The following is a 24529-nucleotide window of genomic DNA, read 5'->3' as shown; positions in this document are numbered from 1 at the left end:
AGTCCTCTGTGCTCCTCAAATGTAACTAGGCAAAGAAATCTGAAGAGATAATGAAAATGTAGATTCCGGTTCAGTTAGTCCTAAAGGAAATTAGTCCTGAATATTCACTGGAAGGACTGATGCTAAAGCTGAAGCTTCAGTACTTTGGCCACCAGATGTGAAGAGCTGACTCATTGGAAAAGACCCTGATGCTGGGAGAAATTGAAGGTGGAAGGAGAAGGGGACGACAGAGGATGAAATGATTGGATGACATCACCAACTCGGTGGACGTGAGTTTGAGCAAGCTTCAGGAGTTGGTGATGGATAGGGAAGCCTGCCATGCTGCAGTCCATGGGGTCACGAGAGTCGGACATGACTGAGCAACTAAACTGAACTGGATTTGGGCCTGCAAAAAAATTTTTTTTTTTCATTTTAATTTTAAATTTAAAACAATTGCTCAAAGAAGGCTATAGCTGGTGGTCAGTAGACCCCATAAAGAGTAGCAAGGCTTTAGAGCAGGGATCTCTAAATGTACTTGAAGTTGCCAAATGTGCAGTTAAAAGTGCAAGAGCAGGGAGAACAAGATGGTGGAGGGCTCGGTGGACAAGGAGTATATCTCTCTCCACGGATATATCAGGAATACCCCTTCAGATGCAGAAGTGCATGCAGGACACCAGCTGAGAGCAGATAGGAGGAACTGACCAGTGGAAAAGAATAGATAGACCCACGCAAAACTTGGTAGGAGGAAGGAACTAGGGGAAGCAGGAGTGTTAGTAAGACTGGACCTGCCCTCAGCAGGCGGGGGAACTGAAGCAGGGGTCCAATCCCCACATCGGGGCCACTGTCTGAGTCAGAGGAGAAACATTTAAGGCTGAGAGTGAAACAGCTGATCTGTGGCTGCCTAAATGGAATGAGAATCAGACAGTCCTTGCACAGCCATACATACGCCAGGTAGAAAGGCGGGTCTTCTGGAAGGGGCAGTGGCTGGGAGCTGGAGTTTAGGGATTGTGGAGCAATCCCAGCATGAGGGCTGCTGTTGACTGAGGAGAAACAGAGCAAGGGGATGTGAGGGAGGAGACTGGGGTGAGAAACGCATGTGGAGGAAAGCCAGGCAGCCACGGAAGCAAGGCGATACTGCTGAGTCATGCTTTGGGGGTGGAGCCATCACCACAGCCTCTCTCTCCACCCACCGCGTCTGCTTTGGCAGCTGGAACACCCGACACACTGAACTACAGAGTAGGACCCCACCCAGGGTGCCCTTTTGAGTGCCTGATGCACTGATCTACAGAGTTGGACCCCAGTCAGGGAAGGCCACCTCTATGTGCCTGATGGGCACAACAACAGAAAAGGACCCCAGGCAAGGGATCCCTATAAGTTCCTGAAAGGGTGGAGCTACAGAGAAAGACTGGCCAAAGAGGCCTTCTGATCGCCAGCTACAAGAGGCACACAAAAAAAGACTCCGATAGGAACATAACTCCTGCTGCAGAGGCAGTCTGTGTCCCGGTACACTTGGCACTGCCAGGGTCCCCTCAAGCCAAGCAGACGCACCACCTTCATGCTCAACTCTCACTGGGGCAGAGCTGCCACAGGCAAAAAGAAAGTCTTGTGTTTATCCGCACAGGGTCACTTCGGTCCTGTCCAACTCTTCCCAACCCTGTAGACTGTGGCCTGCCAGGCTTCTCTGTTAGAGAGGGCGGTTCTCCAGACAAGAATACTGGAGCGTACTGGCCAATACTGGTTGCCATACCCTTCTAGAGCACTATATTTCCTGCTACTCTAGCAGCCGACCCACTGAGTACCTGAACCCCTGCAACTCAAGCAGCTGTATCACCTCCTGGCCCTCACAGGGGCAAACCCAAGCCCCCCAGGGCAGCCTCAGGAGCAGACCCGAGTGGATGACCCACATGTAGGGATGGAAACAAAACTACAATTGAAACCCAGGGGCAGTGTGGCTAAGGAAGAAGACCTTCCTACCAGCTGTACAAGCTGCCGATTAAATCGCAGGATCAACTAAGCAGACTCTGTGTCTATGAAATATATAAAAAGCCATTGAGAGCTCCCACAAAAGAAAACGCACTAGCTCTGATAGCTGTGGACATTGGAGGTGAGACTACAAAAGAGTAGGACCAGATTAGAATCTAAACAGCCCCCACAGCAGATACAGAGATCTGCATAGTGTTGGAGGGCATCCTAGGGTGGTAAGGTGGGCTCTGATTCCCAGCCAGAGAAAGGACTCTTACAGCAGTGACTCAAGAAAAAACATTTATTATTCTTATTTTTTGACTTGTTCTGTAGATTCTTTTTTTGTTTGTTTGTTTTTCCACCCTCTGTTGTAGTTGTCGATTTTATTGGCACTAAGAAATCCAATTAAGCTTTTGAGCTTATTTTTCTTTTTTCTTTTTCCTCAGTCACATTTTTTATTGTTATCATAAACTTCTGCCTCTACATTGGACTTTTGCAGTTCTATAGAGTTTTCTTTTTTTCTCTCTCTCTTTTTTTTAATTTTAATTTTTTAAACCTATTATTATTTTTTCTACATGTATTCCTTTATTTGTTTTTCCTACTGTTCTTTTCCCCTTGCAGTTAATCTTTAATGTATATAAAGCTTCTTTATCTACCTCTCTTTAACTTTGCATATCTATTTTTTCTTTATTTTCTTTCTCTCCTTTCCTCTCACCATAGTTGTTAGTTTTATTTTCATTGCTTTATTCCCCAATTGGTACCATGCTTTAGTTTTGTTTTCCAGTTTGTGCTTTAATTACTTTTGTTCTAGTAGATATAGTTTTTGGTTTCCTTTGTTTGCCAGGTCAATATATCATACTTAATTTTTGTTGGACTGTTTTGACTTTGCTTGTGGGTGTATATGTATATGTGTATATCACTCACATTTTCTATTGTTGTTATAAACCTCTGCCTCTAAATTGGGTGTTTGCAGTTCTGTGGAGTTTTCCTTTTTTCCCCCTTTTTTCTTCTTCTTCCTTTGTTTTCTCTTTTCTATAATTTTAATTTTTAATTTTTTAAAATCTATTGTATTTTTCTACATTTATTCCTTTGTTAGACTTTCCTGCTGTTCTTTTCTCCTTGCAGTTAATCTTTAATGCATACAAATCTTCTTCATCTACCTCTTTGTATATCTATTCCCTCTTTCTTTGCTTTACTTTCAACAGATTTGTTAGTTTTGTTTTCATTGTATTATTCCCCACTTGGTACCTTGCTTTAGTTTTGTTTTCCAGTTTCTGCTTATTTGTTTTGTTCTTAACTGGTAAATATAATTTTTGGTTTCCTTTGTTTGCTGGATCAATCTACCATACTTTATTTTTGTTGGACTGTTTTGATTTTCCTCATGGGTGTATATATATATATATATATATATATATATATATATATATATATGTCTTTATTCCATTATTTTAATTATTATTTGCATGATTTTGTAACTGCCATTGGTCTGGGGTTCATCTTTGGTTCCTAGTTTTTGGATAATTGTTTTACTCTCCCTAATGCCATAACAAACCACTTGTGGAATCTTCAATCCTGACCAGAGATCAAACCCTGAGCCTTTGCAGTGGGAGCACTGACTCCAAGACCCTAGACTACCAGAGAACCAACCTTAGAGTGTATCAAATAATGAGAACTCACACAAAGGAAACCACTTGAGTACAATACATGACATCATCCAACCACCAGTAGCACCCCATGCAGAACACCTCATCCAAACAACAAACAAAACAAAAATAAAAACCCAATCATCAGCAGACAAGAGTACCACCTCACTCAGCCTTGTCCATCAGAGGAAAATCAATCAAACAAACAAAAGCTCAGCACAAATCTCACCCTATATGAAGCCCACACAAACCACTGGACCAACCTCAGGAGGGCAGAAACCAAAAGAAAGGAAGAATTCAACCTTCTTCAAGGAAAGAATTCAACTTTCCTTGAAGCCCGGGAAAAGGAGACCTCAAACACAATAACTTTAAAAAAAAAAAATTAAAATGCAGAGAAATACTGCACAAATGAAGGAATAAACTAGAAACACAGAAGTCCAAATAAATGAAAAGGATATAGGAAAATTACCTTAAAAAGAATTCAGAATAATGATAGTAAAGATGATCAAAAACCTTGAAAACAAAATGGAGAAAATGCAATAATCAATTAACAAAAACCTAGAAGAATTAAAGAATAAGCATACATAGACAAACAACACAATTACTGAAATTAAAAATACTCTAGAAGGAATCAATAGCAGAATATCTGAAGCAGAAGAACGAATCAGTGAGCTGGAAGATAAAATGGTGGAAATAACTTCTGAAGAGCAGAATAAAGTAAAAAGAATGAAAAGAGCTGAGGACAGTCTCAGAGACCTCTGGGACTATATCAAACACACCAACATTCAAATTATAAGGGTCCCAGAAGAAGAAAAGAAAAAGAAAGAGTATGAGAAAAATTTTGAAGAGATTATAGTTGAAAATGTCCCTGACATGGAAAAGGAAATAGCCAATCAAGTTCAAGAAGCACAAAGAGTCCCATGCAGTATAAACTCAAGGAGAAACATGCCAAGACACATATTAATCAAACTAACAAAGGCTAAACACAAAGAAAGAATATTAAAAGCAGCAAGGGAGAAGCAACAAGTAACACACAAGGGAAACCCCATATCCTTAACAGCTGATCTTTCAGCAGAAACTCTGCAGGCCAGAAGGGAATGGCAGGGTATATATAAAGTATGGAAAGGGAAAAATCTACAACCAAGATTATTGTACCCAGCAAGGATCTCATTCAAAATTGATGAGAACTAAAAAGCTTTTCAGACAAGCAAAAGTTAAGAGATTTCAGTACCACCAAATCAGCTTTACAACAAATGTTAAACAGACTCATATAGTCAGGAAATACAACAGAAGAAACAAGATCTACAAAATCGACCCCTAACAATTAGAAAATGGCAATAGGAACATATATATCAATAATAACTGTAAATGTACATGGATTAAATGCTCCAACCAAAAGACACAGACTGGCTGAATGGATATAAAAACAAGACCCATATATATGCTGTCTACAAGAAACCCACTTCAGACCTCAAGACACATGTAGACTGAAACTGAGAGGATGGAAAAATATACTCCATGCAAATGGGAAGCAAAAGAAAGCTGCAGTAGCAATCCTCATATCAGACCAAATAGACCTTAAAATAAAGATTACAAGAGATAAGGAAGGACAGTACGTAATGATCAAGGGATCAATCCAAGAGGAAGACATAACAATTATAAATATTTATGCACCCAACATAGGAGCACCTCAATACATAAGACAAACACTAACAGACATAAAAGGAGAAATTGACAGTAACACAATAATAGTAGGAGACTTTAATACCCCACTCACACCAATAGACAGATCATTAAAACAGAAAATTAATAAGGAAACACAAGTATTAAATGATACATTAGATGAGATGGATCTCATTGATATCTTCAGGACATTCCAAATCCAAATCCAAATACACCTTCTTTCTCAAGTGCACATGGCAAATTCTCCAGTTTAGACCATATCTTGGGTCACAAATTAGACCTCAGTAAGTTTAAGAAAACTGAAATCATATCAAGCATCTTCTCTGACTACAACACTATGAAACTAGGTATCAATTACAAGAGAAAAACTGGAAGAAACACAAACACATGGCAATTAAACAACATCTTTCTAAATAACCAGAAGATTACTGAAGAAATCAAAAGGGAAATCAAAAAATTTGTAGAAACAAATAACAATGTAAACACAACCACTCAAAACCTATGGGATGCAGCAAAACCAGTTCTAAGAGGGAATTTTATAGCAATAGAATCCTACCTCAAGAAACAAACAAACAAAAAAACCATCAACGAGATGACCTAACTTTACACCTAAAACAACTGGAAAAAGAACAACAACTAATTAGTAGTAGGAAAGAAATCATAAAGATCTAAGCAGAAATGAATGAAAAAGAAATGAAAGAAACAATAGAAAAGGTTAAGAAAACTAAAAGCTGGTTCTTTGAGAAGATAATCAAAACTGTCAAACCCTTAGCCAGACTCATCAGAAAAAAAGAAAGAAGAACCAAATCAACAAAATTAGAAATGAAAAAAGAGATGTTACAACAGATGATGTAGAGACACAAAGGATTATAGGAGACTATTATGAACAACTATATGGCAATAAAATAGATAACCTGGAAGAAATGGACAGATTCTTAGAAAAGTTCAATCTTCCAAGACTGAACCAGGAAGAAATAAAACTTATGAGCAATCCAATTACAAGTACTGAAATTGAAGCTGTGATCAAATATATCCCACAAAACAAAAGCCCAGGACCAGATGGATTCACAGGAGAATTCTATCAAACATTTGCTGCTGCTTCTGCTGCTAAGTCACTTCAGTCGTGTCCAACTCTGTGCGACCCTATAGACGGCAGCACACCAGGCTGCCCTGTCCCTGGGATTCTCCAGGCAAGACCACTGGAGTGGGTTGCCATTTCCTTCTCCAATCAAACATTTAGAGAAGAGCTAATGCCTATCCTTCTAAAACTCTTTCAAAAGATTGAAGAGGAAGGAACACTACCAAACTCATTCTAAGAGGCCACCATCAACCCCAATACCAAAACCAGACAAAGACAACACAAAAAAAGAAAACAGGCCAATATCACTGATGAACATAGATGCAAAATTCCTCACCAGAATTTTAGCAAACAGAATTCAGCAACATGTCAAAACCTCATACACCATGATCAAGTTTGGGTTTATTCCAGGGATGCAAGGATTCATCAATATATGCAAATCAATCAATATGATACACCATACTAACAAATTGAAAGATAAAAACCAAATGATCATCTCAATAGATGCAAAAAAAAAGCCTTTGACAAAATTCAGCACCTATTTATGGTTAAAACTTTTCAAAAAATGGGCATAGAAGGAACCTACTTCAACATAGTAAAGGCCATATATGATAAGCCTACAGCAAACATTAATCTCAAAGGTCAAAAATTGAAAACATTCCCCCTAAGATCAGGAACAAGACAAAGGTGTCCACTTTTGCCACTATTATTCAACATAGTTCTGGAAATCCTAGCTACAGCAATCAGAGAAGAAAAAGAAATAAAAGGAATCCAGATTGGAGAAGAAGTTCTCACTGTTTGAAGATGACATGATACTGTACATAGAAAACCCTAAAGATAGTATCAGAAGATTACTAGAGCTAATCAGTGAATTTAACAATGTTGCAGGATACAAAGTCAATACTCAGGAATCACTTGCATTTCTTTATACTAACAATGAAAAATCAGAAAGAGGAATTAAGAACCAATCCCATTCACCACTGCAACAAAAAGAATTAAATATCTAGGAATAAACTTACCTAAGGAGATGAAAGAACTGTACACAGAACGTTATAAGACACTAGTGAAAGAAATCAAAGATGACATAAACAGATGGAGAGATATTCCATGTTCCTGGGTAGGAAGAATCAATATTGTGAAAGTGACTATACTACCAAATGCAATCTACAGATTCAATGCAATCTCCATCAAATTACTGATGGCATTTTCACAGAACTAGAACGAAAATTTTCACAATTCATATGGAAACATAAAAGACCCCAAATAGCCAAAGCAGTTCTGAGAAAGAAGAATGGAGCCGGAGAAATCAAGCTTCCTGATTTCAGGTTATACTACAAAGCTACATTCATCAAGACAGTATGGTACTGGCACAAAAACAGAAATATGGACCAATGGAACAAGATAGAAAGCCCAGAAATAAACCCATACACCTATGGGTACCTTATTTTTGACAAAGGAGGCAAGAATATACAATGGGACAAAGACAGCCTCTTCAATAAACGGTGCTGGGAAAACTGGACAGCTACCTGTAAAAGAATTAAATTAGAACACTTCCTAACACCATACACAAAAATAAACTCAAAATGGATTAAAGACCTAAATGTAAGACCAGAAACTATCAAACTCTTAGAGGAAAACATAGGCAGAACACTCGATGACATAATTCAAAGCAAGGTCCTCTATGACCCACCTCCTAGAGTAACGGAAATAAAAGCAGAAGTAAACAAGTGGGACCTGATTAAACTTAAAAGCTTTTGTACAGCAAAGGAAACTATAAGCAAGGTGAAAAGACAGCCCTCAGAATGGGAGAAAATAACAGCAAATGAAACAACTGACAAAGGATTAATTTCCAAAATCTACAAGCAGTTCATACAACTCAATTCCAGAAAAACAAACAACCCAATCAAAAAGTGGGAAAAAGACCTAAATAGACATTTCTCCAAAGAAGACATACAGATGGCTAACAAACACATGAAAACATTGCTCATTATTAGAGAAATGCAAATCAAAACCACAATAAGATATCACCTCACACCAGTCAGAATGACCCTCATCAAAAAGTCTACAAAAAATAAATGCTGAAAAGGGTGTGGAGAAAAGGGAATGCTTTTGCACTGTTGGTGGGAATGTAAACTGATACAGCCACTATTGAAGACGGTATGGAGAGTCCTTAAAAAACTAGGAATAAAACCACCATATGACCCAGCAATCCCACTCCTAGGCATATACCCTGAGGAAACCAAAATTGAAAGAGACACGTGTATCCCATTGTTCATTGCAGCAGTATTTACAATCGCTAGAACATGGAAGCAGCCTAGATGTCCATCGACAGATAAATTGATAAAGAAGTTGTGGTATATATACACAATGGAATATTACTCAGCCATAAAAAGGAACTCATTTGAATCAGTTCTAATGAGGTGGATGAACCTAGAACCTATTCTACAGAGTGAACTGAGTCAGAAAGAGAAATATAAACACTGTATCCTAACACATATATACAGAATCTAAAAAAATAGTACTGAAGAATTTATTTACAGGACAACAATGGAGAAACAGACATAGAGAACAGACTTATGGACATGCGGAGAGAGTGAGATGTATGGAAAGAGTAACATGGAAACTTACATTACCATATGTAAAATAGATAGCCAACAGGAATTTGCTGTATGGCTCAGGAAACTCAAACAGGGGCTCTGTATCTACCTAGAGGGCTGGGATGGGGAGGGAGATGGGAGGGAGTTCCAAAAGGGAGGGGATATATGTATACCTATGGCTGATTCATGTTGAGGTTTGACAGAAACCAGCAAAATTCTGTAAAGAAAGTATCCTTCAATAAAAAATAAATTAAAAAAAAAGTGCAAGAGCATACACCTCCAGTATATACACCATCAGTATAATTTTTCTTATTTATTTATTTTTATTGAAGTATAGTTGATTTACAATGTTGTTATTTCCTATTATACAGCAAAGTTGTTCGGTACCACCAACATACTTTATCAGATCAGATCAGTCGCTCAGTCGTGTCCGACTCTTTGCAACCCCATGAATCACAGCACGCCAGGCCTCCCTGTCCATCACCAACTCCCGGAGTTCACTCAGACTCATATCCATCGAGTCAGTGATGCCATCCAGCCATCTCATCCCCTGTCGTCCCCTTCTCCTCTTGCCCCCAATCCCTCACAGCATCAGAGTCTTTTCCAATGAGTCAACACTTCGCATGAGGTGGCCAAAGTACTGGAGTTTCAGCTTCAGCATCATTCCTTCCAAAGAAATCCCAGGGATGATTTCCTTCAGAATGGACTGGTTGGATCTCCTTGCAGTCCATGGGACTCTCAAGAGTCTTCTCCAATACCACAGTTCAAAAGCATCAATTCTTCAGTGCTCAGCCTTCTTCACAGTCCAACTCTCACATCCATACATGACCACAGGAAAAACCATAGCCTTGACTAGACGAACCTTTGTTGGCAATGTAATGTCTCTGCTTTTGAATATGCTATCTAGGTTGGTCATAACTTTCCTTCCAAGGAGTAAGTGTCTTTTAATTTCATGGCTGCAGTCACCATCTGCAGTGATTTTGGAGCCCAGAAAAATAAATTCTGCCACTGTTTCCACTGTTTCCCCATCTATTTCCCATGAAGTGATGGGACTGGATGCCATGATCTTCGTTTTCTGAATGTTGAGCTTTAAGCCAACTTTTTCACTCTCCACTTTCACTTTCATCAAGAGGCTTTTTAGTTCCTCTTCACTTTCTGCCATAAGGGTGGTGTCATCTGCATATCTGAGGTTATTGATATTTCTCCTGGCAATCTTGATTCCAGCTTCTGTTTCTTCCAGTGGTGTATAAAGTAATTTGTTTGTTATTACTTATTACCAATATTATGGGCTTCCCTCGTGGCTCAGACTGTAAATAATCTGCCTGCAATGTAGCAGACCCAAGTTCAATCCCTGGACTGATCCCCTGGAGAAGGAAATGGCAACCCACTCCAGTATTCTTCCCTGGAGAATCCCATGGATTGAGGAGATTGGCAGGCTATAGCCCATAGATTGCAGAGTTAGACACTACTGAGAGAGTGTCTAACACACACATACACATGAATATCATGGATATTACAACATGTAACCAAAAATAGAAAATTGAAAATGATAATATTTTAAATAAATGTAAATGGAAGTTCTGATCACTTCTTCCTGCACTCCCCCATAGGATTGTATTTTGTATACCCAGTGCAGACACTCCACTCTTGAGACCATGGTACTATAGGATATAGACAGTAGTTACTTGTTTGTTTGTTTGTTTTTTCTTTTTTTGGTCTAAAATGTGGGAGGTCACCCCAGGTAAATAGACTTAAGGCATTTACATAAGCTAGCTGTCAAAGTTTCCAAGGCAAGAATTGGTTGTATCTGCCATCTATGGGGTTGCAGAGAGTCGGACAGGACTGAAGCAACTTAGTAGCAGCAGCAGCAGCAGTGTATATTTCTAATGCATAACTTCCTGTGAACTTAATTACTTTTGAAAATAGCATGGTTATTTATTACAAATTATTTATTAAACCTTGCAAGTCATGTCTAATTTAAAATAATTAGCAACTTTAAAATAAACACAGATAACCTAGAACAAATTAAATGCTTTTATTAGCTAAGCTGAATTGAAATGATGAAAAAATTCTTATATAACCAAACTTCTGTATATTCCTTTGGCTATCTTTCACTTAAATTCTGGGTAATCAAGAATGTCAGTTTGTGTACAAGATGTACAATAACTCTACACTGTCTAAAAGAGACTTGTCAAAATAGAATTATCTACCTTACCAAACTTTCAAAATTGTTCATTAAAAATAGTGGAGAAAACAAGTCTAAGTGTCTTTCTTGGGCTAATTATAAAACCTGACAGTTATTTTTCCTCTAAAACAAGAACAGTATTCTTGACAACTACCTTTCTGTTATCAACTTGCCAATCTCATAGAATTAGTAAAAGAAAAAAAGAAAAGAAACTCTAATCTGTTCTCAAAGTCTAGTGTGCCTAACAAACCCACCGTCTTCTGCCTCTCCTGCATTGGCAGGCGGATTCTTTACCAGTAGCGCCCCCTGGGAAGCCCTACTGTTGTATACAGGTATAAAATAACATAACTAGTTCTGGGAGAATTTCTGTTGCAAATTTTCTTCCACAATTTAAAATAAAGTCACTGTTCTATGATTCCAGTTCTTATCAAGATGTTGAACTAGCATAGTTTCTGACTGTCTCTCCTAGGAACGATCCCAAAAGCAAACAGAAGAAAAACCAAGACACATCAAAAACTGTGAAAAATCTCTAGAGTGCATGCTGGCTTGTGTGGTGCAGTAGTTTTGTCAGAGGATAAAAAGCAATAGCTCTCTGCTTTCTCCCTGACCATTGTTTTGGGATGAACTAAAGGATCTCAAAGTCTGGCTCCAGGCTAGCGTTAGCACCTTCAGGGAGCTTGTGAGAAATTTAAATTTTGGGGGTCTTTCCCAGACAAACTCCATCAGAACTGAAGGAGTGGAGCTGATAAATCAGTGCTTTACCAAGTCTTCCGAGAGACTCTGGGATAAATAATGCCTGTATCTATACTAGAGCTGTCAAATTAGGAAATAAAAGTTACAGTAGACCCAGTTAAATTTGAGGGTTTTCCCAGGTGGTGAGGTGGTAAAGAATCTACCCACAATGCAAGCCACTTGCAGGAGATCCCTGGGTAGGAAAGATCATGTGGAGAGGGAAATGGCAACCCACACCAATATTCTTGCCTGGAGAATCCCATGGACAGAGAAGCCTGGAAGGCTGCAGTCATGGGGTCACAAAGAGTTGGATACAACTGAGCAACGTTCATGTCGTTATTTTAAGAGATGCAAAACAGGATTTGATAAAATCTAACACTCATTTGGAATAAAAATATATGGGCAATTTTAATTATAAATGGAAAGATATCATAAATATTCCTTTTACAACAGGAAATATGACAAGAGGATCCACTATCACCACTTCTAATCAATATTTTAACAGAAGTCCTAGCCAGTACAGTAAGATTTAAGATATATGAAAGGGAAGAAAAGTAGACTCACAAGTTTAGAAAGGAGAAAGCAAAAGTGTCATCACCAGAAGATAACTGTTTATACACAAAACCGAAAATAAAACACAGAAAATGATTTACAAATCATATGATAATTTATCAAGATGACTACATTAATTTTTAAAAAGCAGTTCCTTAAATAACATAGAAATAGCAAGGCATTTCTTGCTATTTCAAGGCATACAATATCAACAAATAAGCAATATTAAAATTCAGATTTTACTTATCAAAAGACATGTTCAAGAAAGTGGAAAAGTAAGTTACAATTTGGGAAAGCATCTCTGCAAAACAGAAAATCAAAAGATTACTATTGAAAATATATTTTAAAGGCTCAAAAATTAGCTAGAAGGACTTCCCTGGCAACCCAGTAGTTGAGACTTATTTCTACAGCAGGGGGCACGAGTTTGATCCTTGGCTGGGGAACTAAGATACTGCATGCTGCACAGCATGGCAAAAAACACACCCCAAAAAAAAAATGCACCAAAGGACACAGAAAAGTAAAAAGGCAGCTGATATGACGGAGAAAATACTTGCACATCATATATGTGATAAGATATCCAGAATATCTAAAGAATTCCCACAACTCAGTAACAACAACAAAAGTAACTAGAGAAACACCAACAAACTCATTTTAAAAAGCAAGGTAATAGGCAGCAAGAACAAGCATTCCACAGAAGCATAAACACAAATGACAAATTTGTTAAGAAATATTCAACATAATAAATAATCAGAAAAATGTCAGTAACGACCACAATGGCATTATATTATTTCATGCATAAAAGTTAAAAATCTGACAATATGAAGTACTGAAGACAAGTACTTGGATAAAGTGTACCTTGCTGGAGGGACTGTGGGTTGGGTAACCACTTTAGAGAATGGTTTGGTGTTCCTGGCTAAAGTCAGACATCCCCGCTGCTATGGTCTGACAGTCTGTCTCTTAGGTGTACACCAAGAGAAGCCTCTGCACCTGGACATGGGAGAGCTGTTCAGCACATTCATAGGAGCACTGTTTACATCATCGAAAAACTAGAAACAGTCTGAACACTCACAGCAGGAGAGAACACAACTCAAATAAGTAAACGCAGACAACAAAATCTCACGTAGCAGTTAGAATGCATAACTAGAAAGAATAGGGATAAAATATAGCAATATAAATTTAAATAGAAAAGTAACTGTAAAAGAATCATATTTCTCTCTCTCTGACTGACTGATTCCACTCAGTATGACAACTCTTAAGTCCATACATTTTGCTACAAATGGCATTATTTCATTCTTTTCAACAGCTGAGTAATACAACTGTATATATGGATCATATCTTCTAATATATGATATTCCTTATATGTGGAATATAAAAAGAAATGATACAAACGTACTTATTTACAAAACAGAATTAGACTCCCAGACTTAAAGAATGAACTTACAGTTGCCAGGGGGAAGGGATAGGTAGGGAGTTTGGAATGAACATATACACACTGCTATATTTAAAATGAATAACCCAAGGACCTACTATATGGCACAGGGAACTCAGCTTAATGTTATGTGGCAGCCTGGAAGAGAGGTGAGTTTGGGGAAGAAAGGATGCATGTACGTGTATGGCTGAGTCGCTTCCCTGTTAACCTGAAACTATCATAACATTGTTAATCAGCTATCCCTCAATATAAAATAAAAAGTTTAAAAAAAGGATTACACACAGCATTATACCAATTTTTATAAAGTAAAATAATAATATAATTTTAAAAGAATTTCTGTATAAGAAATAAACATATGTGGAAAGGAAATGATGAATAGGGCGTGTGATTTAAGATGATCATCTTAACAGGGGATGGGTAACAGAGTGATGGAGGGACCATTATCAAGATCCTAGCCTCTGTTAATGGGTTTCCCTGATAGTTCAGTTGGTAAAGAATCTGCCTGCAATGCAGGAGACTCCAGTTCAATTCCTGAGTTGGGAAGATCCACTAGAGAAGCAATAGGCTACCCACTCTAGTATTCTTGGGCTTCCCTTGTGGCTCAGCTTCTGTTACAGGTGATACGTTCATGGGTGGGTAAAACATTATGAAAGTAACTAACAAAATAAACAGGGTTTTCCCTGGTGGCTCAGCAGCAAAGAATCTGCCTTCAATGTGGGAGATTTGCAGGAGACATGGGTTTGATCCCTAGGTCAGGAGGATCCCCTGGAGAAGGAAATGGCAACCCACCCCAGTATTCTTGCCTGGAAAATCCCATGGACAGAGGAGCTTGGCAGGTTATGAGATCGCAAAAGAGTTGGACATGACTGAGCAATTGAACAACAGCTAAACAAACAGTGAGATTCATAAATCAACAGTGGAAGGTGTTCCGTGTTCTGTGTGGCGGCCGGGAAGTACCTGGAGCTGCTCAGCCTCTTTCTCTTGCAATACTAAAAAATCTCTAGCTAGGATGGCAAATTCCACAATAACAGATGTACACAGGACAACTGTTTCCACAGTTAGTTTATATGGCAAAGACTGGTCCAGCCAGCTATGCTATGTAACAGCTTTTTCATTTTAATTAATATGGCCGCCAGTTTCTCCATAGCCCATTCCTGCAGTCTACACTGACCCCAGGAAACCTCCTTGTATTGAAGATCCTCTCCTCTCTATGTGGTATGTTGATATGCTCACTTTGTTTTATTTTTTATCATGTGCTCCATTATAGAATGTTGTAGCATCCACAGAATCCCAAATGTTACCTCCTGCTGATGAACAACACCCTGGGCTCCTAAAGCTGGTGCCATTATTTTTTCACTGTAAATTCACTGAGCTTTGGGGAGGAAGCAGGTATAACCTCAAATGTTCCACCAGCCATTTTGAACTTGAAGTTCTCAGAAATTCCTTTGGACTGAGGACGGGGAGCTAGGACTCATCTGGTCTTCTTTGAAAAGAGAAAATGTTGCTGATGATTTAGAAAGATATGTCCCAGTGGTTGGAGTCAGGATTCTTAAATTATTTACCAGACTCAGGCTGAGTTCCTAGAACTGAACAAAAACAAACAGAAAGAATCTAAAAGAAAATTGGATTGCCAACAATTGAGGCTTTAAATAGCAAGTCTACATACTTTAGCACAAATGTTGTATCTCTCAGACCTCAGCAGCCTTCAGACCCAGGGACCACATCCACATGGTAAGCACATCAAGGGTCATTGAAGTGACAGGAAGCTGAATTTTAAATAATATGTTATTATAGGATGGATTTCCTTTCTATTCCTGGGTTTTCTCCCACTGGAAATGGTCATTTCCATTCCTCAGGAGCGATCTGAAATTTTAATTGAATTTTGTTCATAAGACATTCTAACTTACTGAAATGAGAGATATACAGAAGAATTGCACGAAGTTTTTTTGTTTGTTTGTTTGTTTTAATTTCTTGTGGCCCCTTTAGGAAATCTGTCAAAGCCACTCAGAAGGGGTAGTTTGATTAGGTTGAACACACTATATGCACCAGCCTTTCCAGAGTTTCTGTATACTGGGGAATTTTAGGGTTATCTTCAGCGCTACTGACATCATCAATGAACTTAACCCTTTCTTCTCTGTGTCACTCACCTTCTCGCCTTTCTTGTTTGTACCCTAGATGTCTATCATATCTAACATCCAGATTCTAGCCTGTCTCCCAACTCTGCAATCCTTATTATAGCTCACAATGGCCTGGCCCTGCCCTCCTCTCTCCTTGTCACTATGCTTTAGTCACATCGCCTTTGGTTTCTGAAACGTGTCAAAATCCTTTTCTCCCCTCTGTCAAGAATATTCTTACTCTTTCACCTCTCCTGAGTAGTATCTATTAACTTTCAGTTAAAGCATCTTTTTCTATGGAGGCTTTTCTGACCTCCCCATACAAAGCCCTAGACTTTGAACTTTTCCTTCAGAGCAATTACCAAAATTGTAATTTTATACATGTTCTATTTCCTTTAGTTCTTGTTGACTGTGTCTCCAATACTGCACTAGGGCAGATACAGTATCTATTTTGCATCCTTTGTATTTGCAATAAATATAATGAGGTTTCTAAAACATAATTACTGAGCTCCATAAATAGAAGGTAGTGTTTGTGATAAATTAGGGCTAAAGTATGAGCTTGAGGAATAATCCAATTCAGATTCATTTGGTTACATTTTGCAGAAATCTGAGATATTCAATAATTCATGGAATTGTTTTTATTCCTTTCTGTTCGGTGGGCAGGACCCTCTTACAGCCCTGGTCTTTCACCCCTGATATGACCCAGTTCCACCCTCGGTACTAGAAACAAAATCTTAGTTTTAATATAAAATAAAAATTAGGGACCTGAATATATTCCTTGGTCTTTGCATCCTTAGGTTAGTCACAAAACCTCGCTGAGCCACAGTTTCTTCATCTGAAAACAGGATAATAGCATCTCTATCGCAGGTCACCTGGTGTGTTGTGCAAGACCACTCAAGCAAAGAGCTCAGTGCTGGTCCTAAATCATTTTCCACTCACAGACACTGGGCTTCACAGGTGGTGCTAGTGGTAAAGAACCTGCCTGCCAATGCAGGAGATGTAAGAGACATGGGTTTGATCCCTGAATCAGGAGGAAATGGCTACCCACTCCACTATTCTTGCCTAGAGAAACCCAAGGACACAGGAGACTGGAAGGCTACAGTCCATAGGGTCACACAGTCCTGGATATGACTGAAGTCACTTAGCATACCACGCACTCATAGATACGCACACACTCATACATACGAGTTACCTTTCCTCACTATTATAGTTGTGTATAGTCTGGGCCACGTTTGAGGCCACACAGTCCACGAAAGATCACCCTCACTACTACAACCAATTGTGAGTTAGGGAAAAAAAATTGTTAGTTGTTCAGTCATATCTGACTCTGTGACCCCATGGACTGTGGCCCACCAGACTCCTTTGTCCATGGAATTCTCCAGGCAAGAATACTGAAAATGAGTTGCCATGCACTTTTCTAGGAGAATCTTTGTGACTGAGGGATCAAACCTGGATCTCCTGCACTGCGGGCAGATTCTTTACCATCTGAGTCACCAGGGATGGTGGTTCCTAAAACTATCCTTGGGTTGAATAGCTTGCAAGAACTCACCGAAAGCTGTTCTGGTTATGGCTACACTTTTTATGGAATAAAATCAGCCAAGGGAAGAGATGTATGCAGCAGCATCTAGGAAGTCTCTGAACATGGAAGACTCCAGTCATTCTCTCCCTGTGGATTCCACACTCATTAACCCCTCCCAGACACAATGTGTAACATCATGCAGGGAGGATTGCCAGCCAGGATTGTGGCTGAGCCTCAGTTTCCAGAATTTGCACTGGGGCTCCAGCACAGAGGCATGGATAATTGAACATACAGTCGATCTCCAGCTCCAATTTGACTGATCCTGGGTGAACCCAAATCCTCCAGTTGTGGTGTTATGCGTTGTCTTGGCCCAAAGTTTCCACCCTATATCCATTGTGATCCAAGGCCCCAGGCAAACAAAGATACGCCTATCAGGCATGTCAGTCTAAGGGATTAAAGATTGCCTCCTAGAAGACAAAGGCCACACTTCTTTTGGGAAGTGGGTTTGATCCCGGGGTTGAGAAGATCCTCCAGAGAAGGAAATGGCAACCTACTCCAGTATTCTTCCCTGGAGAATCCCATGGACAGGGAGCTTGGCTGTAGTCCGTGAGGTTGCAAAAGAGTCAAACACATCTTAGTGACTAAACAACATCACAAATTATTTACTACACAAACCAAGAAGGGTAGGTCCATCTATTTGTTCCTTACATAAACTCCCAGTTTTCATAGCCATGTTCTTCATCAATTCAAGGCCCCATCTCAACTACCTTGGAAAATTCATTTTTCTTGATGCTTTCTCCTTGGCCTTTGAGATAAACTCATCAAAAGCTGAATGCAAGCATGTTTAATATATTCTAAAGACTTTGTCATGCCATTATCTATCTTTCCTGTACATTGATTCTCCAGCAATACATGGTATAAGAGTTCAAGATGGCCTTGGGAACCAAAATTGTAGATTCTGTCACTGAGTAGCTGTGTGATCGTTGGAAAGTTACTTAGCCTCTCTGTGCCTCATGTTACTTATCTACACATACATATATTAATGGCTCAGTTCAGTACAGTCACTTAGCTGTGTCCAGCTCTTTGTGACTCAATGGATTGCAGCACACCATGCTTCCCTGTCCATCATCAACTCTCAGAGCTTACTCAAACTCATATCCTTTGAGTCGGTGATGCCATCCAACCATACCATCCTCTGTCATCCCCTTCTCCTCCTGCTTTCAATCTTTCCCAGCATCAGGGTCTTTTCCAATGAGTCAGCTCTTTGCATGAGGTGGCCAAAGTATTGGAGCTTCAGCTTCAGAATCAGTCCTCCCAGTGAACACCCAGGACTGATCTCCTTTAGGATGGACTGGTTGGATCTCCTTGCAGTCCAAGGAAATCTCAAGAGTCTTCTCCAACACCACAGTTCAAAAGCATCAATTCTTCAATACTCAGCTTTCTTTACAGTCCAACTCTCACATCCATACATGACCACTGGAAAAACCATAGGTTTGACTAGATGGACCCTTGAGGGAAAAGTGATGTCTCTGCTTTTTAATATGATATCTAGGTTGGTCATAACTTTCCTTCCAAGCAGCAAGCATCTTTTAATTTCATGGCTGCAGTCACTATCTGCAGTGATTTTGGAGCCCCCAAAAATAAAGTCTCTCACTGTTTCCACTGTTTCCCCATCTATTTGCCATGAAGTTATGGGATGAGATGCCATATTCTTAGTTTTCTGAATGTTGAGTTTGAAGCCAACTTTTTCACTCTCCTCTTTCACCTTCATCAAGAGGCTCTTTAGTTTGTCTTTGCTTTCTGCTATAAGGGTGGTGTCATCTGCATATCTGAGGTTGTCGATATTTCTCCTGGCAATCTTGATTTCAGCTTGTGCTTCATCCAGCCCAACATTTCACATGATGTACTCTGCATATAAGTTAAATAAGCAGGGTGACAATGTACAGCCTTGACGTACTCTTTTCCCAATTTGGAACCAGTCTGTTGTTCCATGTCCAGTTCTAACTGTTGTTTCTTGACCTGCATACAGATTTCTCAGAAGGCAGGTCAGGTGGTCTGGTTTCCATCTCTTGAAGAATCTTCCACAGTTTGTTGTGATCCACACAATCAAAGGCTTTGGCATAGTCAATAAAGCAGAAGTAGATGTTTTTCTGGAACTCTCTTGCATTTTCAATAATCCAATGGATGTTGGCAATTTGATCTCTGGTCCCTCTGTTTTTTCTAAATCCAGCTTGAACATCTGGAAGTTCATAGTTCACATACTGTTGAAGCCTGGCTTGGAGAATTTTGAGCATTACTTTGCTAGCATGTGAGATGAGGGCAATTGCATGGTAGTTTGAACATTCTTTGACATTGCCTTTCCTTGGAAATGGAATGAAAACTGACTTTTTCCAGACTGGTGGCCACTGCTGAATTTTCCAAAGTGGCTGGCATATTGAGTGCAGCACTTTCACAGCATCATCTTTTAGAATTTGAAATAGCTCAGCTCGAATTTCATCACCTCCACTAGCTTTGTTCATAGTGATGTTTCCTAAGGCCCACTTGACTTCACATTCCAGGATGTCTGGCTCTAGGTGAGTGACCACACCATTGTGGTTATTTGGGTCATGACGATCTTTTTTGTATAGTTCTTCTGTGTATTCTTGCCACCTCTTAATATCTTCTGCTTCTGTTAGGTCCATACCATTTCTGTCCTTTATTGAGCCCATCTTTGCATGAAATGTTCCCATGGTATCTCTAATTTTCTTGAAGATATCTCCAGTCTTTCCCATTCTTTTGTTTTCCTCTGTTTCTTTGCATTGATCACCGAGGAAGGCTTTCTTATCTGTCTTTGCTCTTCTTTTGAACTCTGCATTCAAATGGGTATATCTTGCCTTTTCTCCACTGCCTTTCACGTCTCTTCTTTTCCTAGCTATTTGTAAGGCCTCCTCAGACAACCATTTGCCTTTTTGCATTTCTTTTTCTTGGGGATGGTCTTTATCTCTGCCCCTCATACAATGTCATGAACCTCCATCCATAGTTCTTCAAGTACTCTTTCAGATCTAAGCCCTCGAACCTATTTGCCACTGCCACTGTATAATCGTAAGGGATTTAATTTAGGTCATGACTGAATGGTCTAGTGGTTTCCCCTACTTTCTTCAATTTAAGTCTGAATTTGGCAATAAGGAGTTCATAATCTGAGCCACAGTCGGCTCCCAGTCTTGTTTTTGTTGACTGTGTAGAGCTTCTCCAACTTTGGCTGCAAAGAATATTATCAATATGATTTCAGTATTGACCATCTGGTGATGTCCATGTGTAGAGTTTTCTCTTATGTTGTTGGAAGAGGGTGTTTGCTATGACCAGTGCATTCTCTTAGCAAAACTCTATTAGCCTTTGCCCTGCATCATCTTGTACACCAAGGCCAAATTTGCTTGTTATTCCAGGTATCTCTTGACTTGCTACTTTTGCATTCTTGTCCTCTATAATGGAAAGGACATCTTTTTGGGGTGTTTGTGCTAGAAGGTCTTTCAGTGCCTACCTCATGGAATTGTGAAGATTAAATGATGTGCATAAAGCTCTCAGTTCAGTGTCTGGCATACTGTTAAATAATGTTTGCTATGCTTCTTTTTTTTAATTTAATATTTGTTTTCCACCATGCTTAACTATCTCAGGGTCTTCCCTTATAGATCAGATGGTAAAGAATCTGCAGTGTGGGAGACACAGATCTGATCCTTGGATCAGGAAGATCCCCTGGAGAAGGGAATGGCAATCCACCCAGTATTCTCTCCTGGAGAATTCCATGGACAGAGGATCCTGATGGACTACAGTCCATGTTGTTGCAAACAGTCAGACACGACTGAGTGACTACCCTTTCACTTTTCACTTATGTATCTCATTTGTCCCACTTGACATTTTGACATTCTACTGCTTGTAAACTTCAACAGCTTTTTTTGTTTTTTGCATTTTTGCATTCATCGAAAAAATATGATTGCCCACCATGTTGTAGGTACTATCTTAAATTTTTATAGTGGAACAGAATAGTCAATGATTTTATTCAGCTATGAAGAAAATTAGATAATAGAATGAAAAATTCTAAGAGCTTTGGTTTGGCTGGATGTTTAGTGATTTAAAAATAAGAAGTCTGGTGTATTGGCATTAAAGAATTTTGGAAATAACATAAGTGCCCAGATGAATAAAGAATAAAGAAAATGAATAAAGACAGATGAATAAAGAAGATGTTGGTTATATGTACAATAGAATATTACTCAGCCATAAAAAGGAATTGGATCTTGCCATTTGCAGACAACATGGATAGTCCTAAAAGGTACTGTGCTAAGTGAAATAAAGTAGACAGAGAAAGACAAATGCAAAATTATTTCATTTATGTGTGATATCTAAAAGCAAAACAAATGAAAAACAGAACAAAACAGAGACAGGTTCATATACACAGAGAACAAACAAGTGATGGTTAGAGGGGAGGGGAAGTGTGGGGAGGGTTGAAGTAGGTGAAGGGAATTAAGTGCACACTTACTTATTAAATAAGCAAGTCTCGGGGATATGCTGTAAAGTATTGGGGATATAGTAAATAGGAGGTAATAACTTTGTATGGTGACAGATGGTGACTAGACTTACCATAGTAATTATTTCATAATACCTAAGGATATCAAATCACTATGTTATATGCCTGAAACTAATGTTAATACTGTAAGTCAATTATACCTCAGCTTAAAAAAAATAATTTTAGGTAATAATTTTATGAAAAGGAATCTCAGAATGGACCTTGAGTAAGACAGCTTGTTTTCCAGGTGAGTACTCCCTCACAACAGGGATAGGCTTTAGTCATCAGGTGAACAAAATACCTACACATGGAAAACATTGTCTTTCCATCAGCAGCCCTACAGCTTCATCGATAGGTTTATGGTGGCACACGTGCAGTTTATAAAAGGCTCAATACATGGACTTCTCTTCTCCAATTAGGATTCAGCTATTGCTGTGAATGAGTACCAACTTCTGCAATTGCATAACCAGCTCTGAGCTCTGTTACGATACTATATGCCAGGGGGACCACCAACCCACCAAGCTATAGCCCATAGGGCCACAAAGAGTCAGACTGAGCAACTGATAACACATGCACATAATTACTAAATAACATTAATTCCTAATTTAAATTAGGTTAATATAATGTAATGCTCAAAATTCTCCAAGCCAGGCTTCAGCAATATGTGAACCGTGAACTTCCTGGTTCAAGCTGGTTTTAGAAAAGGCAGAGGAACCAGAGATCAAATTGCCAACATCCGCTGGACCATGGAAAAAGCAAGAGAGTTCCAGAAAAACATCTATTTCTGCTTTATTGACTATACCAAAGCCTTTGACTGTGTGGATCACAATAAACTGTGGAAAATTCTGAAAGAGATGGGAATACCAGACCACCTGACCTGCCTCTTGAGAAATCTGTATGCAGGTCAGGAAGCAACAGTTAGAACTGGATATGGAACAACAGACTGGTTCCAAATAGGAAAAGGAGTTCGTCAAGGCTGTATATTGTCACCCTGCTTATTTAACTTATATGCAGAGTACATCATGAGAAACGCTGGACTGGAAGAAGCACAAGCTGGAATCAAGATTGCCGGGAGAAATATCAATAACCTCAGATATGCAGATGACACCACCCTTATGGCAGAAAGTGAAGAGGAACTCAAAAGCCTCTTGATGAAAGTGGAAGAGGAGAGTGAAAAAGTTGGCTTAAAGTTCAACATTCAGAAAACCAAGATCATGGCATCTGGTCCCATCAGTTCATGGGAAATAGATGGGGAAACAGTGTCAGACTTTATTTTTCTGGGCTCCAAAATCACTGCAGATGGTGACTGCAGCCATGGAATTAAAAGACGCTTGCTCCTTGAAAGGAAAGTTATGACCAACCTAGATAGCATATTCAAAAGCAGAGACATTACTTTGCCAACAAAGGTTCGTCTAGTCAAGGCTATGGTTTGTCCTGTGGTCATGTATTGATGTGAGAGTTGGACTGTAAAGAAGGCTGAGCGCCGAAGAATTGATGCTTTTGAACTGTGGTGTTGGAGAAGACTCTTGAGAGTCCCATGGACTGCAAGGAAATCCAACCAGTCCATTCTGAAGGAGATCAGCCCTGGGATTTCCTTAGAAGGAATGATGCTAAAGCTGAGACTCCAGTACTTTGGCCATCTCATGCGAAGAGCTGACTCATTGGAAAAGTCTCTGATGCTGCGAGGGATTGGGGGCAGGAGGAGAAGGGGACGACAGAGGATGAGATGGCTGGATGGCATCGCTGACTCGGTAGACGTGAGTCTGGGTGAACTCCGGGAGTTGGTGATGGACAGGGAGGCCTGGCGTGCTGCGATTCATGGGGTCGCAAAGAATCGGACATGACTAAGTGACTGAACTGAACTGAATATAATGAATGAACTATATGTTATATAAACAGAAAATAGATTAATTTATTTTAGTAAGAAAATGGCTCCTTATCCAGGAGATCCTGTTCTGATTCCATAACATGGCACACTCTGTACTTTCTCATGTATTTTTCAGACTCCTCTCTCATTGCTACGTATCTTATGTTCCCTCTGCTCCTCCAGCTGGTCTAGCCACACATTTCCCAAAAAGGTAGTTGTCTCATGACTTTTTTACATGTCATCATGCTATTCCCATCTACCTCAAAGACTTCCTTTTCCCACCTTTGGGCTTCTCTTCCACTGGAATGTCCTTAGTAGCTTACTTTGAAAGCTTATTGATGCCTCTAAGTTAGATTAATTGTTTCCTCTTGGCTGCACTTTTTTAATTTGATATATGGGGAATGGTTTTATGATTATCTGCTTCTCAGTCTTTATGTTTTCCCCTACTAATCTGAATACTCCTACATGGTAAAGAGAACATTTTATACATACCTTTCTTTTCCAAAATGTAGCACAGTCAAAACAAGCAATGAATGATCTAGAATAATGTCTATTATATATTTTTCTTCATTGTTAAAATTTTATGTAAATAAAAATACTTATAAACAAAATCACACACATGTCATACAGATAGATGACACAGATGTACATA

Source organism: Bubalus bubalis, chromosome 20, assembly GCF_019923935.1.
Source record: "Bubalus bubalis isolate 160015118507 breed Murrah chromosome 20, NDDB_SH_1, whole genome shotgun sequence".
NCBI classification, from domain to species: Eukaryota; Metazoa; Chordata; class Mammalia; order Artiodactyla; family Bovidae; genus Bubalus; species Bubalus bubalis.
The sequence above is the reverse complement of the archived record's forward strand: the minus strand, read 5'-3'. Positions refer to the sequence as shown.